The sequence below is a fragment of the Cydia amplana genome, chromosome 16 (assembly GCF_948474715.1).
Source record: "Cydia amplana chromosome 16, ilCydAmpl1.1, whole genome shotgun sequence".
Classification (NCBI taxonomy): Eukaryota; Metazoa; Arthropoda; class Insecta; order Lepidoptera; family Tortricidae; genus Cydia; species Cydia amplana.
The window spans coordinates 52,406-70,876 of record NC_086084.1 but is presented as its reverse complement, the minus strand read 5'-3'; the positions used below and the strand labels follow the sequence as shown (position 1 = coordinate 70,876).

At 40.0% G+C, this 18,471-nt stretch overlaps 1 long non-coding RNA gene across 1 annotated transcript in view; it reads right to left on the bottom strand.

The window, feature by feature from the left end:
• Window positions 1-2,090: 2,090 nt before the first annotated feature.
• Window positions 2,091-18,471, bottom strand: part of LOC134655448 (uncharacterized) — a 63,866-nt gene continuing 47,485 nt past the window's right edge. The window contains exon 2 of the long non-coding RNA XR_010097432.1: window positions 2,091-2,318. This is a non-coding gene — a long non-coding RNA (uncharacterized LOC134655448). The remainder of the gene's footprint in view (window positions 2,319-18,471) is intronic.

The window sequence follows — 18,471 nt, the reverse complement described above, 5'->3', positions numbered from 1 at the left end:
TTTCCGGCGGACAAAGGCGGCGGCGGTGGGGTCAAAGGCGTCTGTCTTGTCTGTAATTTTCTGTACAAAACAGTCTGCCGATTTTTGCGGGGGAGGGGCACGTCAAATATGTATGCGAAACGTCAAAATAGCCATGTCAGGTAAACGTCGTCCATACAATGTGTATGACCATTGGCCGCCTATTTTCGGCAGAGGGGAACGCCTGTTCAGTTAATGGCTACTCCATTTGGTTATATCCTCTAAGACGTTGTTGGTGTAATTGATTTGTATATCCATGCCAAATTGCAACTTACTGGTACTAACGATCACGTAGCAAAGCCTCGGATGAACAGACAGACGGACATGGCGAAACTATTAGGTTTCTTAGTTGACTACGGAACCCTTAAAACAGGGCTAATCACGTATCCATAACATTAGGATATGATCTATCCGCTATCCGCTGTAAACAGTGACATGTCTCAACCAGAAACTTCACTTTTGACTCGTTATCTAGTTAAAATAAATTAAAATAAATCAGGTATATCATAACAATAACAAATAAAATCAAGATTTCAAACTTAGAATCAGCTCTTGTACTCTCCAAGCGACTGAACGAGTCCTACAGTCAGTTCTTGCGCGAATTTGGATAGTGTAGTGGCCATGAATCCCGAACGCGTTAACGTTGGGTTTTTGCGGCCACGGTAACTTATTCCCTCTCGTCTGTGCTCGAGCAGAAACTAGATTATGCGCTATGAATTAAACATCGCAGCGCAGCAAAGTGGTTATACTGTAACTTGGTGCTGTTACTGCTGTTATAGTGAACAAATAGGCTAAGGCGTTAGTCGCACTGCGAGCAATGCGAGAGGGTGTTACGAGCAGAATATAAGAATATTAAGAATAGTATAAGTTGACAAACATTATTTTCATACGAGCAAAAATTACGTAAGTAGCCTGCGATAGTCGCCAATTAAAAATGACAAGCACTGATAACACATGTGTAACACATATAGTAGATAGGATTTGAACCGCAACAATACCTAATATCCAGGCGGCGATAACAGTTCTTGGAGATGCTTTTGCTATTCTGTGTTTCCCAGCGTGCAACTGCGATTGTGTTTCTCCAAAAAGCAAACTTATCCGTAGCTGCTTGTATATATCTTATATATATTGAAAAAGCGTTGGTAGGCTAGCGATTAGGGCGTGCGACTTTGAATTAGGAGGACGCGGAGTAAAACCCTAGCTCATACATATCGTATTTTGTACGTATCTCCAGAAATACAGTCGGCAGCAATACTGTCGCATATATAAAATATAACCTTACCCGGCGCTAATCCACTCCAAAGGCGGGGGCGGGGGAGGATCAAAGGGCTGGGCAGTAATTAAAAACGTCCGTCATTCACCCGCTCCGCTGGATTCCTCCTCTTACAAGCTAGAATAGTTTAGATTTAGACAAAGCCCTTTCGGATTTAGAAACACGTACCTATTGTTCTATTTTAATGACACGGGTGTTTTTCTAATACCACGTTGGTGGTAAACAAGCATTCGGCATGCCCACACGCACCATGAACAACTATTAAACATCTCATCTGCTCAGCTACTGCTGCTCAATGTACTTACGAAATCCTCTACTAAAGTTAACGCTAATAATAAAATAAATATGTCTAATAATAGTAATAATAGTTCCTAGACTTGGCTCACGAGATAACCGCCATGTGGGATGTTGATTCAACGATCATTGTCCCGATAGTCGTTTCAGTGAACGCGGTTTGATAGCGAAGAGTCTCGACCAACATCTTGAGAGACTCTCGCGGTAGTTGGATCAAGGGCCAGATGCAGAAGGCGGTGATCTTGGACACGGCGCGGATAGTCTGCCGGTTCCTCTCTCTGCGGCCCTGACCACCGGTAGCTATTGGGCCTTGCCCCGCTGCTGGCGGCACCCTAGGTTAGGTTTTTTAAATGGGTTTATATGTATTTATTATTGTTTTGTAAGTGTTTTTATATTTTACTTTTATATTCATATTATAGAAACCCTAACTTAAGACACAAAATAAATAAAAAAAGCGGCCAAGTGCGAGTCGGACTCGCCTATGAAGGGTTCCGTATTTAGGCGATTTATGACGTATTAAAAAAAACTACTTACTAGATCTCGTTCAAACCAATTTTCGGTGGAAGTTTACACGGTAATGTACATCATATATTTTTTTTTAGTTTTATCATTCTGTTATTTTAGAAGTTACAGGGGGGGGACACACATTTTACCACTTTGGAAGTGTCTCTCGCGCAAACTATTCAGTTTAGAAAAAAATGATATTAGAAACCTCAATATCATTTTTGAAGACCTATCCATAGATACCTTACACGTATAGGTTGGATGAAAAAAAAATTTTTGAGTTTCAGTTCTAAGTATAGGGAACCCCAAAAATTTATTGTTTTTTTTTTCTATTTTTGTGTGAAAATCTTAATGCGGTTCACAGAATACATCTACTTACCAAGTTTCAACAGTATAGTTCTTATAGTTTCGGAGAAAAGTGACTGTGACATACACGGACAGACGGACAGACAGACAGACAGACATGACGAATCTATAAGGGTTCCATTTTTTGCCATTTGGTTACGGAACCCTAAAAAGGTAATAATAGAACCAATTTCACATTTTATCTCACAACACAGTCCGGCGAGACAGCGGCGGATTTGCTACGAACACCTACCACCTATTACCTACACGGTCCCACGGCCAAGAGCCACATTCCAATTTTCTAATCCCATCTTGATTTGATATTGATTATATTTTTTTTTCGCAGGCAGGGCAGTTTTCCGCTACTCGTCACGGCTTTGTGCATGTCGCCACAAAAAGAGTCCAGGTCGTTTCGCCAGCTCCTGTTTGGCTTGATTCTACCTCTCACACCTAACAACTTTTACTATGGGCCAACACCGAAAAAACTTGAAACGATCAGCTGTTGCATAACGTTTTTATTTCGCGATTTCGGAGATGTATATGTAAAAAAAATTATTATATGATTTATATGTAGGTACATACAGGGTGCTTCCTGTAACAGGAGCAATAAATTAAACTGTAGGCTGTACTCCTCAAACTGACCAACATTTGTTTAGCAACTTTTGAAAATAACTAATGTTTTGATTTTTATTACACTTTTAAGTTTATTCTAAGACGCAATGTAGGTATTGCAAATTTTGTTATGTTTCAAGCGTGACAAGTAACGTCAAACACACTGATGTCAACGTACATTGAAGGCAATATTTATTTTGTACGAAAAAGAGGAAGTCTAAAGGATTCATAAATTTCAAAAGTTGCTGAACAAATATTGGTCAGTTTGAGGAGTACAGCCTTTAGTTTAATTTATTGCTCCTGTTACAGGAAGCACCCTGTATATGTATAACCTAGGTACATTACCTATTTAACTCTCAGAGTATGGATAGCCATAACAATATGACCCTTAGTGGTGCAAGATGCCCGGCGAGTAATGTCAACCCGGTATTATTTAAATCAAAACGGACATTTCGAATGCAGCTTCAAGTCGCGAACCATATTGTGCTCTTAATTGCTAAGTTTTCTCAAGCCCGGCCATTCCCGCTTGCCTCCCGTGTTGAACCGGCCTCTAATTGCTCCCCCCCTCCCCCACCTGTTTCCTCCTTGTTACATTTTTCATAATTTCTTTCCGTTCTTGATTCAGGGCGGCGCGTGCCAAATTATTAACGCCAGAGTAAATAAACTGCCGTTAGCGTGGAAATGGAATTTCTTTTCATTGGCATATGAATTAGACGATATTCTGAACCTGTGTTTATTTCACACGGGTGTGAATTTATTTCAATATTGAATGAGCTTGCATATATTGAATGTATGTATTAGCAGATTGGATTTTGCTGAACGTGAAACGTAGGTAGGCGTGTACTTACAACACAGCCGCAGGCGGCACTAGCTATATACAATATATACATGCATTCAAGTATACCCGAAGGCCGATTTTGTTTCTATAATTTAATAAGGTTTTCATTTAAAATAGATGAAAACCATATCAAATTGTCAAAGCTCACCTAATCGTCACGTCATCATTTATATAAAAAATGTTAAGCTTCGATTTGCTTTATTTATAAAAGATTGTCACTTGGCTAGGCCCCCTCGACTACATATACCTAGCTAATGGCGCATGCTGTGCTACGCCTCACACGCACACGAAACAAAATACAATATTTAGGTAAGTAGTTGTTACTAAATTTTCCTTTCTTACACCAAGTTTTTTATATCTAAAAATAATTCAGTTGGAATTGAGACGTGACTTTTGGCGAGTATATGCTCGCATGTCGGTGATGATGTATGGAGGGCGGGGGGTGGTGGGGGGACGGGAGAGGGTACCGTTAATCATTGGGCCTTCGATAAATATACGTCCTAGGGCATACCCAGCGGTGAAAGTCTATTTATTAGGATTAAATACCTACACAACTCGCAACCAGACTCGAGGTTCACTGGAGATAGATTCTAGATGAAACATGAGATACCTACTTGCGTACATTGACCATCTACTCGTGTTATTGCCTCTTCCTTGCAACCTGCAAGGAAGAGATTATCTCGATGAAGCGATTGTCCTGGAACAGCCATACTGAACCCTTATTTTCTGAGAGCCCCGAGAAGTTTTGCCTTCAAGCCCCGGGCCGCAAGATGCTTAAAGGTGCCATTCTGATGGCCATGTTATGTATCTATACTATCTATTAAATCTGTTCGTTTTTAGGATTCCGTACACAAAGGGTAAAAACTATTACTATTGCTAAGACTCCTCTGTCCGTTTGTCTGTCCGTCTATCTGTCTAGCTTGACAGTTGAAATTTTCACAGATGAGGTATTTCTGTTGCCACTATAACAAAAAATACTAAAAAGTACGGAACCCTCGGTGGACGAGTCCGACTCGCGGTTGTCCGGTTTTTGTATTTTTGTACTAGTGGTAATTTGTTATTATAATTTTTTTGTGTATACATTTATTGAATTTCCTTATTTCTACGGGATAGTCGCTCGTAATAAGTCGGACTGATGACACGCGGATTCTTTTCTGATTGTGCCGTATAACATATAGATAAATAGATACTTATATAACAGTGGGATAAATTGCGGTTGTCTAGTAGCTGATGTTGAAGAGAACTTCGTCAGAAATCTAAACTTAAAGAAATATCATCTTAGATTTTATCACTGCATATAACCAGCAATTTTCTAGCGCGACTAAACTAAATCTCTGAACTGGTGAATCGCTTACGGCTCATAAGATGCATGTTGCGGTGGTCGTGTCGTGTAGCGAGATCTAGTGCAGATCGAGCGAGTAAATCATGTGGCGCATCCGTCGTCGTCAGCACAAGGGCTGACTCTCAAACCGAACTACAATTGCAATACTCGGGGCCTACCCAAATGACAATCGTTTATTAGAAAACGCCAGTGGATACTTAAATAATGTATGAAATAAAAATGGTCACGTTACTATTCGTTGCATCTATACTATCACTACAATACTTTTTAATTTTCGATTGGCATTTGTCGAGAATCGAGATACGATCGTTATCTTGAGCAAGGATTAGCAAACAAAACAAGCAGCATAAATTATGCATAAACTAGCTGTTGCCCGCGATTTCGTACGCGTGGATTTGTATATTGGTGGTTAATAAATATTTTACATTAGCTTAGAACATTATGCAGCAGTAGATAGCAGTAGGGACGGTTAATCATTTGTTAATTATTACCTATACAACGCATGAAATTTATCTTTCACAACCTGGCTACGACGTTTCAAGCTCCAAACTGAATAAAATTGTTTTCGATGTAATCCCTCTTAACCCCCAGAAGATTTTCAAGTCCACTAAGTATTTAATAAAACCTACTACCTAACTATAACCTATTTACGAATTTTGAAGTTCCTAGCTTTAAATAAAATTTGAACCCTCTACCAACTTTCAACCCCTTTTTAAACCTTTTAGGGGATACATTTTTAAAAACACTGAAATTACCTACTTTTCATGTATTCTAATAATATGCCTTTATACAACGATTCAAGTCCCTCACTCAAATAAATGTTAGATCTCCATACAAATTTTCAACCCCTTTTTCACCACCTTAAATGATGAATCTTGAAAATCACTGAAATTAGTTTTCTTCTTTTTTAGTAAAATAACTGTTTACGAAGTTACAAATTAGTAGCTTAAAATAAAATTTAAACCCTATAGAAACTTTCAATCCCTTTTTAACCCTTTTAAGGGATGAATTTTTAAAAACGCTGAAATTACTTTTCTTATGTTCTATTAATATGCCCTTATACAAAGATTCAAGTCCCGCACTTTCAAAAATATTTGATCTCCATACAAACTTTCAACCCCTTTTTCACCACCTCGGGGGATGAATTTTTTAAAACGCTGAAATTACTTTTCTTGTATTCTAATAATATGCCTTTATACAAAGATTCAAGTCCCGCACTCAAAAAAATATATGATCTCCATTCAAACTTTCAACCCCTTTTTTACCAACTTGAGAGATGAATTTTTAAAAACGCTGAAATTACTTTTTTTCTATTCTTATAATATGCCCTTATACAAGTAATATAATATATATATATAATATACAAAGTATCAAGTCCCGCACTCAAAAAAATATATGATGTGCATACAAACTTTCAACCCCTTTTTCACCACCTTGGGGGATGAATTTTCAAAAACGCTGAAATTAGTTTTCTTATCTTTTAATATAATACCTTTTTACAAAGTTTTAAGTTCCTAGCTTAAAATAAAATTTGAACCCTAAGACAAACTTTCATCCCCTTTTTAACCCCCTTAGGGGGATGAATTTCCAAAAACGTCTCAATAACTTTTTTGTAATCGGCTATTATGCCTTTCTAAGAAGTTTCAAAGCATTTGTAATGGTTTCAAATTTTCAACCCCTTTTTATCCCTTTTAGGGGATGAATTTTTGAAAACGCTGAAATTACTTTTCTTATATTCTAATAATATGCCCTTATACAAGTTATTTGAAATTAGGTTAAATGGCATACTTATTTACCTACGTCAAAAGACAAATGAATATGCCGGCGTGTACTTACTCTAACGTAACACTATGAATCTTCGTCATAAATTAAAATAATTTAAATATCTATTTGTTGGTTAGTACCTATGTATAAGGCTACCAATTTTTTATATAATTTTAGTCAAATGCACATTTGCGAACAGGCGCCATATCTCTGGGTGCTTATTTTCACGCTAAAGGAAACTGTGGAGTTATGGCAGTGGCTGCGACACCAGAGTTACCGCGTCCGGGACCCACACGTCACCTACAATCTAGTGTACATAACAGAAGTAATATTATATTCTGTTTTTAAATATCATCTTAATAAAAAATAAATAAAAATAAAAATATGAGACTAGCAAATCTGAAAATGAGCGTGATCTAGGTATTGACTTTTAGATCGGTTGAATGTGTTTGGTACACAGATTCAAATCTGATACCTACAGATAAAACATATAGGTTCGTAGTAAATACGTTACTTTGTATCCCTTAAAAAAGTTGAAGCATGGATGAAGTACCAAGGCGGGAAAGATTTTATCGGATAACATAATTATTGAAAGTGTTTGTGTCTCAATACCGTACGTATTTAATAAGCGGGAAACAGGCGTACATTAAAAAAAATTGTATACATTTGTTAGGCAATTAATTGTTAAAGCATGGCAATATATGGTTCATAGTTCCCACAAAATAGTTTTGAAATGAAATTGAAGAGGAATAGGTACAATTATGAATGTTTCACAGCGAAGTCTTCCTGGGTCGGGCTCGGCGGCGCGGCGGGTCCCCCGGGTCCGGCCGCCGGGATAATGGCCAATGTTGGCGAGAATTAAAAACAACATCTATTCTACACCATCCCTGCCTCTTCCCGCGTCACCTCAACCCACCCCCGCCTGCCATTGTTCCAAACTTCACCATATTTCACATTATTTCGCGCGCTAGGCGAGGAGACTCGGCATGCAAAAATGCGGACGTTTTAATGGTGTATGTTGTTCGCGGCTACTTGCTGTATGCGTTAGCACGAATAATGATTTATGTCAGCTCGTTATAAATGTAGGCGGAAACTCGCGACACATGCAACATTACTCTCCCCGGAACAGACGTCTCTCATAATCGTATGGTTTTAGTGATGCTTATCGAGCAAAAAATGTGTAGATATCGTGCCATTATATCGTCACCAAAAGCAACGTTGGCACAGTTCCCACGCTCGCTGCGTCTCGACTGCGGCGACTCAATCTATCGACGACTCGGCCCACACACGCCACACGACGCTACGCCGCAATCACATTACCTACCCCATTATGAGTGAAAGGGGTGCGAGGAATTGATGAAATGCAAACACAATGCGAGCCGTGACGGCGAGCGCAGTGGGTCGAGCCTCGAGCCTCTATTCCGCTTCACAAAACTTCCATACGTACCCTCATCATCTTAATTGAATAGGAGCGTCTTGGAGGATTACAGCCTCACAACGGGCGGACTTGCACGGTTTGATTGAAGACGACGGGACAATGACGACCGAGAACAGACTCGTGAATAAATGTCGAACCTGGCGGCCTAGCCAAGGTGACTTTATGTCTCTCTATCACTCTTCCATATTAGTGTGACAGTGACAGTTGCGTTTCGTTCGCTACGTAGCGTTAGCGATTGGCATGTTGTCGACGGGGCCCGCTGCGCCGCCGGTCGATACGCCGCAATATCTCCTCTACTCAATATAAGTAAAATACAAAGTCACGAAGTGCTACGATATCAATAAAGCAGCAATATCTCTCCGAGAAACGATGTGTTTAACATCAAAGGTTTGCCAGCGCGCGAAAACGAGCTAGACCGGGCGCGGTTAGGGCCTAAATTTGTGTGCCCTGGGCCTCTTTTAAAATTCAAGGAGAATGTAGGTCCCAGGAGGCGTCGAGCGGCCGTAATAAATAGTGTCTGTCGGCTCACACTCGGGATGAACATACGCCGAGATTTCCCAGACGTACGGATACTAAATACACTTTGTAACACTTATTATACTCGAAATTCTGCTATATTAGGCCATCCCTTGCCGGGCCTCGCTATTGTAGGATACGAAAGTGCGTAAGTTTTCGCAAGTCATCGCATTTCTTTACACTATTGTCAACACCGTATTATGCGCACCGTGTTGGCCCAAATATAGTGGGTTCTTTCGCCACTTTGTAAGCGGCGCGGGGCACTTAGGTGTATGCTTAACGTTTTTTCTATCATAGCCATTGTCATTCAAGCAAAACTAGTACGTTTATTCCTGCTCCCGGAAGCTGAGAAAAGCTGGGAGCTATTTTGGGTCCTGTTTTGGTTAATGTATAAATCGCAGAATAATAAACCCAAGAAACATTACTTAATTATGCAAACTAATATTTAAAATAAGTATTTTACATATTACAGAAATTTTATGCAATACCTTGATATAAAAAATATTGATATTATCAAGGAAGAGATGTATGTACATATATAGCAATATGTACTACATCTCTTCCTTGATAATATCAATATTTTTTATACCAAGATATTGCATAAAATATTATTATTATGTTATCAATTATCACATATTTAGGTAGGTATCAATATGTGCCTGGTTAATACATTACATGTCTTATTTTTTATGCGATGCGACCATTTTTCTAAATTCAAGCAAGCCGACATAATAAGGATTACAATTGTTAAGTTGAAAACAACAATACCTTATCATCTTCCTCGCGTTGTCCCGGCATTTTTGCCACGTCTCATAGGAGCCTGGGGTCCGTTTGGCAAATAATCCCAGGAATAGGCGTGGGCACTAGTTTTTACGAAAGCGACTGCCAACTGACCTTCCAATCCAGAGAGTAAACTAGGCCCTTATTGGATTAGACCGGTTTCCTCTCGATGTTTTCCTTCACCGAAAAGCGACTGGTAAATATCAAATGATATTTCGCACTACATTTGGAACGAGCCGGGGTTTGAACCCGCGACCTCCGGATTGCAAGTCGCACGCTCTTACTGCTAGGCCACCAGCGCTTACTACAACACCTATACTACAATACCTATTACGACACTAATACTCTCAGTGTAACTGCAGGCTAAAAGTTGGCGCGATAATGAACTGCTCGTAGTGTTGTGTTTCCACGAAGCCGTAGTTGGCTTCAAGGCGTTTTGCTACTCGTGATGCGTTCCGCGACGGTGTAAAACAGTTACCTTAGCCTATATACACTAGAAAGTAAATTTAAGGGGTGCACGTAGTCGACGCTTTGAAAACCTGTTTTCTTCTTATTGAAGAACCTTATACAGTGCACGACCATTATGTTCGGTGACGAACGCATTTCCTAAAAAAAACAAAAAGCACTAAATCATTAAAAATAATTTGTACTTGAGTAGTGTACTCGTCTTCGAGACAGGCGTTATTTTAATAATTATTTGTGTGTGTATCAGTTATCCGCGACCACGACCAGTGAAACCTGCGTCGAAACGTCGGAAATAAAGGTAACAATAAATTCGCGATGGACCCGGTTTGAAATACGTTTTAATTATTTGTATTTCAATCTATGTACATCGTTCGTTCGCTCGGAGTACGTATCGGTTTAATCCGGCGGATAAAAAACAAATAAATAACTGGTATTTGCATTTGTCGGATAGTTCCGAGCCTCGATACGTTGGCCGATAACGAAGTGACGTACGACCGGCGCGGCGTACCTATCGGTGGAATTCAGGGGGTTTGTCCGTTTTCGGAGTTTCGTTTAGTCTCCTTCGTTCTTGCAGCAATCGCATGACAGTCATTGAGATAGACGATTCTCTAAAAACTGGATGAAAACCAGGCCAAGTTAAAAAGCTTCGAGAAACCGCATCGCACTAACGTACGTTTCACTCATTCATTACTTCCTCGGGTAACAAAGCGCTACCTCAAAGTAAATATTTAATTTGTTTCTCTCCTCAATGAAGACGCGCGTGGTAAATAACTTCGTAGCTGTTCCGTGCAGCTGCAGAGCGGGGAAATTCATTCTGGGACGAAATAGATACTACAGAATACTTCCCTTTTAGTGCATGTGCGGAATGTATTGGGCCCCATACATTCCACGACTCTTCTCTTTCCGAACAGGCTCTACATGTCGGTATTTAAAACTTAATCGCAAGAGTGCAAGAGCATCGCATTGCCATAAATCCTATAAAGTGTTGAATTTTGCGCTTCAGGAATAAACGATACAAACGACCTTTGTTATAGCGCCCAAGTCTTTCCAAAGGTAACCGTCACACTTTTCACACAAGCAAATTTGAACAAACCGCGATGACATTTACGTTACAGACGGTTTGATGCAACTCGCCCAACGCAAGCGTAACGCGAGGCTCAACGCGCCCGCCCGTTCCATTTCCTCGACAAACTCCCAGTTTTGTTTGAACACTTTTGTGCGGGACTTAAATCCTTAGCCGCCGGCGAGCCGCGGTGCCGTCATGCGCCGCGCTCGTTAATTTCTGACGCTTTTCTCTATTTCCAAGAAAAGGTGTTTATTTTATTTTGTTATTAAGAATCTACAAAAGCAGGAACCTCAACCTTCTATATATTCAATCTTCTCTATAATTCAATTCTAAGTAAACGTATAGTTCAATATGCATATTTTTGAAAGAAACTATTCTTACAGACGGTTCTGATTTTAAGAACAAGCCACGAATTAGATCCGATCCATAACCGATCCAGACTCACGTTACCACGAGGTTACCTACTCTTAAATTTGAACATTCTGTCACACTGATTTATGAAAATATTCTACATACCTATAAGAAACTCTTAAGAAGAGAGATTTTAAGAAAGTGCGTGCGTACACGTAGGCATTTCATATTAATTCGGCTTGACAATTGTATTTGGGGTGATATAAACTTGACCTTGCTCTTCTGTTCTGCAGGAAAACCAGAAGATTCGAGGAGAATAGTGTGGGAATGCCGCCGGGACAGTAACCTGCAGCTCCAACTCCAGGGAAAAAGGCTGAATGAACGCGACACGCGATCGACAGCCCGCCTGCTTCCGGCCGGGCGTCCCTACACTACATCTACATCTACATCTGACCTTGCTCTTACACTAAGGGCAGACTGAATAAAGTAAATACTCGTAGTTAATGCGCAGCGCTCCGCCGCGCCGCGCCGCCGTCTGTCACCCCGGAGCTCCACAATGATTTGTAATGAAATTAACTTTCACTTCCAACTTTTAAGGCCTTTTCATTTACCGCCGGAAAGAAAGTCCAGAATTATTAACGAGTTTTGTTTTCGCAGCCTCCATTCACTCTAAAGCTGTAAATTCGTTACCTAACCCTCACGGCCAAGGTTTTCTTCGCAATTTTATCGATTGCCGGGGGCGCGCGTTATAAAAGAAGGTATTATTCAGAAAATTCCCACGAAAATCTTCCCAGCTCACATGAGGATCTCAACATATCGTATTAATATATACTATATACTCTATTACAGAGAACTAAAGATGTATTTTGACTATCATATTTTGGCGCATAAGTCGGTGTGGCTTCACGCGTAGTGTGTGAGGGTAATTGTATATTCGCTTTTGTAAATACGTTTCCCAAAGTTATGGAGTTGTGCGATTGAGTGTCGCTTGCGGGCGACGTGTCGGGCGACGTGTGGCCCGACACGTGTAATTATGCAACTTGCCGGAGCTAGTTTTGGTAGCACTCGCGTCAAGGCTTTGAGTCTAAAAACTCGATTCGCTTTTACGAGACTCGGCGCTTACAAAACTTCAGAGTCCTTTAAGTGCAGAGTCCGTTATTATTGAGTATTTTTTAAGCTCAACTCAAAAGGATTTGAGCCACCGAATAAAGAATCCATCAACAATTTTATTAGTTTTATCTTCCTAACAGTAAAGAAAATTGTTTTATTTGTATACCCAAAAACCCATGAGTTTTACATAATGAATTTTGATTTTTGTTTTTTGTAAAATAGTAAGTTTTCTGAAAAGGACACAAGTCTCTACAAAACAGAAGAGGAGTGAAAGGACTCGAGTATCCTAACCAACATTAACCGGAGCTGGGAGTGCAAACTACTCATTCTCATTACCCTGTTGCCGTTGTGTAAATACTTAATTATGGCAAAGCGCGCGTTCTGTCTCAGAAATGCTGTAGCGTACAGTGAGACTTGCATAATTGTTTCATCTCATAAACAGTTCAGAAATCAATGCCATTGCTATTGAACATTAAAACTAGGGTAATTTGTCACGTAATTTGTTAACATTGAAAATGTATTTAGCGGTAATTTTTACTCATTTTAACCAAGGACAAAGCTATAAAATATGATGTTAGGTGAGTCCGTACGTGAGTCAGTCAGATAAATCCCGATATTTAGATGTATGTAACTTAATAACCGGTTGAGCTATGTATATTCATGAAATTTGGGGTTCTAGTTAGCCTTAAGGGTCTTAATAAATGAACCAAATTTCATAATAAATATGTTTATTTTAAACAGATTTTGAGTTACGCAGGGGCCAAAAGTGGCTCCAAATGGTTCGTGTAATATAATAAGGTAACTACCGTACATCTCCATCACATTATATCGGAGAATCCAAGGAATTTACAAATATCTGAACACGCATCTATTGTGACAGACACCCAAGACGTTATTAAAGTGCTTGTTTTTTTGGGCACCTTGGCCGCTCCGATATATCTGATGGCGACTGTACAAGATTAATAGCTCCGATGCGGGACGAATATATTCGAACACATTACAGACACGGAGAATGGGTCTCACTCTACGTAAAAACCTACACGATGAAAGTCGAAAACTTGCTGAGAATAGCAAGGTACTACTAATACTCGTAGTAGGTACTACTAATATTTGGCCGCATAGGTACCTAGTTTAATTTTGGAAACTATCAGTACGAGAAAGATGCAATGCGAGTGAGTTTACGCAGTCGCTAACGAATATGGCGGCGTTAAACTCGGTATGGCAGCAGTAGTATATGTATATGGCAGGGTCGCCATATGATTGGGGAGTTAAGGGAGAAGTAATTAGTACGGATTTGGAATATAGGTTTCTTGTGTCTGAAATAATAAGTACATGTGCTTATATACGTTAAGGCTATGCTTATGTGTGGGTGTGGCACACTACAGGCCGATCTCTTTTAACAATATTAGTATAGAGACAAACCAAAGAAAGTCTGCAGCGCTAGATTAAAAGTAGTTTTTAAAAATCAGTATGCGACAACACCACAGAAAATGGATTAAATAGTCTTGATACTTGTGAAATTTCTACCATATTTACCGTCTATGAAAAAATTAAGCTGTGCATACACATTTACATGGTATACATATACATTTTTATGGTAAAATAAATTTCATTCCAACAATAGATGTCGCTATTAATATGTAGACATATACTAATATTGATAAATAATATTGGGAGAATGTGACATTTGGCTTCATCAAAATTAATAAGCTTTTGTAATATCCGCGACGGCGGTAAATAGGTACAGAGGGCCTACCGCGAACAGCGAAGTTCTCAATATGCGAGCATCTTTCTCTTTTACTCCCATTAAGGCGTAATTAGATTGACAGAGAAATTGCCCGCAATTTGCGAACTAAAGTTTTCGGAAAATAGAAATAAACCATTAAAACAATAAACATATATTAAAAATTAATTTTAGCTTTAACTAGTAGGTACCCATGCCGTGAGCATAAGCATGGAAGTTGTGGGTTCGAGCTCAAAACCCTTGGAGGATACAACTAAACGGAGTAGCCATCCGGAGTAGCTTTCCCCTCTGTCGAAAATAGGCGGCCAATGGTCATACACAATGTATGGACTGACGTTTATCTGACATGGGCGTCACATGGCTATTTTTACGTTACGCATACATTTGACGTTCCCCTCCCCCGCAAAAATCGGCAGACTGTTTTGTACAGAAAATTACAGACATGGCGTCTCCGTTTGATTATATCCTCCAAGTCAAAACCCGGCTAGTACCAATGAGTTTCTCGAAATGTTAGAGGAAGTTCATAAGTATGCCTATACCTATTAGGTGTGTTCAATTTGCTGTGAAACCTTAGTCTAAACCAATATTATATTATCTAAGTAGGTACATATGGTGAAGTATTAAGATGTTTCATTCCACTTACCCGTCATCAACTCCAAATTTTGTAAACATTGTCGTTTTTCAGCTTGAATCGCCTCGTGCTGACTTTATACAAGTGTAAAATTATTCGTCATGCGGAAAAATAACTCCCGCACGCCGGTTTTGTAAGGTTTCACCATGTTTATTCCGTTCATCACAAAACACAATGAATATTTAAACGATTTTGACAAACACATACCATAGTGCATGACGTTTACTGACTGCTTAAAAAACATTGTCATATGTAGTTTTTTAATTCGATGTCAAATTATTACGCTGCAGACTTTCTTTGGTTTGTCTCTATGTACCTAACATACATATAACATACATATGTATGTACTTTTTAGTATATGTATTATGCTATATATGTATGTATATTGATATTCAAATTCAAATTCAAAATTCAAAATTCAAATTCAAAATTCAACAAAAACACGTACAGATGATCAAAGGGATGGAGCCTCCCTGTAAGCAAAATAAATGCTTGTGTTGGGAGATAGGTACCGCTCTTCCTTACATAGGTAACTTGAGGTAAGTACTTTACTTTAGGTATCTACTACATTATTATTTACAAGTATATATAGTCCTCCTCATCGTTTTCGATGACGGCGACCCCAAATAAACATCATGGACGTTGTCTAGCGTGAGCCCTTATGTGGCTGGCCAGGCCGAACTTGGTCTTAAATACTCTATTGCACGTGTGACAATAAAGTTGGCCAGCTGCGTTGAGCGTGTACACGTAGGAGGGCTTAGGTCTCTCTTTCCGTGACTGGCGTTTTGTGTCTAGGCTTGTGAGGCGGTTATCCTCAAACATTTTGACACCGTTATGGATGGTAGAACGCCAAATGACCTTCTTCCAGCAAGCTCCTCCCAACGCTCAGGGTCGATGGCGCAAGCACTCAGATGCCGTTTGAGGACGTCCTTGTAGCGCAGGTGCTGACCACCGTGCTTCCGCTTACCCACTGCCAACTCAGAGTAGAGGATAGCCTTAGGCAAGCGGTGGTCATCCATTCGAAGGACGTGCCCACACCATCTGAGCTGCCGCTGCATTAGAATGGCCTCCATGCCATACATTCCGGAACGACGCAGGACCTCGGAGTTGGGAACATGGTCCTGCCACCTGATCCTGAGTATAGACCGCAGACACCTCAGGTGGTAAGTGTCCAGTTTCTTTATGTCTGTTTTGTAGAGGCACCATGTCTCTGCTCCATATAAAAGGACAGGAATGATTAGCGCCCTGTAGACGCTAATTTTTGTCTCGAGCTTGAGATCATGGGACCTCCAGACGCGACCTGTGAGTCGTCCGAAATTAGCAGCGGCGTTGGCGATACGTGAAGGTATCTCCGAGGCTAGGGTGTTATCACGCCTGATAGTGCTCCCAAGATATTTAAAGTGCGATACTTCATCTAGAGGTCTCCCATCTAGATTCAGCACCGTTGGGTCAGCCTCGCCTCCTCTTGGCGGTTGTTTGAGAATTTGAGTCTTGGAAGCACTAATAACGAGACCAAACTGTTGACATGAGCGATGTAGTGCATCAACGTAGCCTTGGAGACACGCCATGCTGTCGGACATGAGGCATATGTCGTCAGCGTAAAGAATCTCCAAAATGGAGACCCTCTGAACCTTGGTCTTCGCTCTAAACCTAGAAATGTCAAATACACCCTTTTCAGTTCTGACATTCAGCTGAATTTGGTCACCACAATACTGCAGAGCATCTCTCATGACCACTGAAAAATATATTGCGAAGAGTGTAGGTGCTAGAACACATCCTTGCTTTACACCACTTGTAATTGGGATCTCCTCGGAGAGTTCGTTTTCGTGCCGAACCTGGGCTTTCATGCCAATGTGGAATTGGCGAATCAGGTTGACGAACTTCTTCGGATAACCAAATTTACAAAGAACAATCCAGAGAGCCTCGCGTGGAACTATATCAAAAGCCTTTTCCAAATCCACAAAGCACATGTAGAGAGGCCGTTGGTGCTCAAGGCTTTTTTCTTGGATTTGCCTCACGACAGCGATTGCGTCAATGGTTCCTCTGCTAGGACGGAATCCACACTGGCTCTCCGGAAGGTGGTTTTCAGCTAAGTCACTTAAGCGGGTGTTAATAATGTGTGCAAGAATTTTACCGGCACTGGAGAGAAGCGATATGCCTCTATACGAGCTGCAGTCGGAGACATCTCCTTTCCCTTTGTACAGCTTGCAGATAGCCGCATCTCTCCAGGCCTGCGGTACTTGTTCCGTGTTCCACACTCTTAAAATCAGATGATATAGTCTGTTGACAATGTTTTTCCCACTGTATTTACAAGTATAAATATCTTAAGACAATAATAACCTTACAGGCTATAAACTTATATTAGTATTATAGTAATGACTTATCTCTCTGTACTGATTTTCTTTCCACAATTTCCTCTGTATTAAATCACGCTAGCCTAAAGAGCTGGAAATCCCATAAGACGGTTCCACACCCGCATCGAACGGTTTCCTGGGAACCCGCCTGCATCCTAACAGTCAAATGACTGATGATATAAATATATAATGAATTTATGAAATATTATTTTAAAAATTTTGATCTGCAACGAAATTAAATGATAACCAACTATGTAATAAGTAATCAAATTTCTCCATAAGCCCCAGATTATGCATATACGTACCTACATTTTATTTTATTTTATTTTATTCATTCCATTCCATTCATCCAATGCGCCATGAAACTTAACATTAACATATACCAAGCAGGTACATATAACTATTCATCATCATCATAACTTAAGAGCTTTGCTCTTGTCGGTGGAGTAATCGCCAATCATTCCTTTCTTGTGCCAGTCTTTTAATTTCCTCATACGATGTATCATTTTTTATTTGGCTAAGATAAGTTATTCCAGGTTTCCCTTCTTCTCTTGTCTTTTCAATCCTGCCTTCCAAGATGTTCAGGAAAAACTTGTCATGCCGTATCAGGTGTCCTACCATCATGCCTCTCCTATTTCTTATTGTATTTAATAAGCATCTCTTTTCTCCTATCATACTCAGGACTTCTTCATTCGTCTTCCTCTCAGTTCAGCTGATCCTTTCCATCCTCCGCTAACACCACATTTCGAAAGCTTCCAACCGTTTTCTATCTTTTTGTCTCAGTGTCCAACGTGTCACTCGCATACAACGCAATGCTCCAGATAAACACCTTTATTAATCGTTTTTTGGCTTTTTTTGAGACGCGTGCCTTAAGTAGATCTTTTTTGTTATTGAAGGCTCTTTTAGCCATAGTGATTCTTTGTCTGATGTCCTCGGTGCATCTAGAGTCATTGGTTATTACGCTTCCTAGATATTTGTACTGCTTGACTTGTTCTATTGGTTTGTCCTGTAATATGATGGATTTGT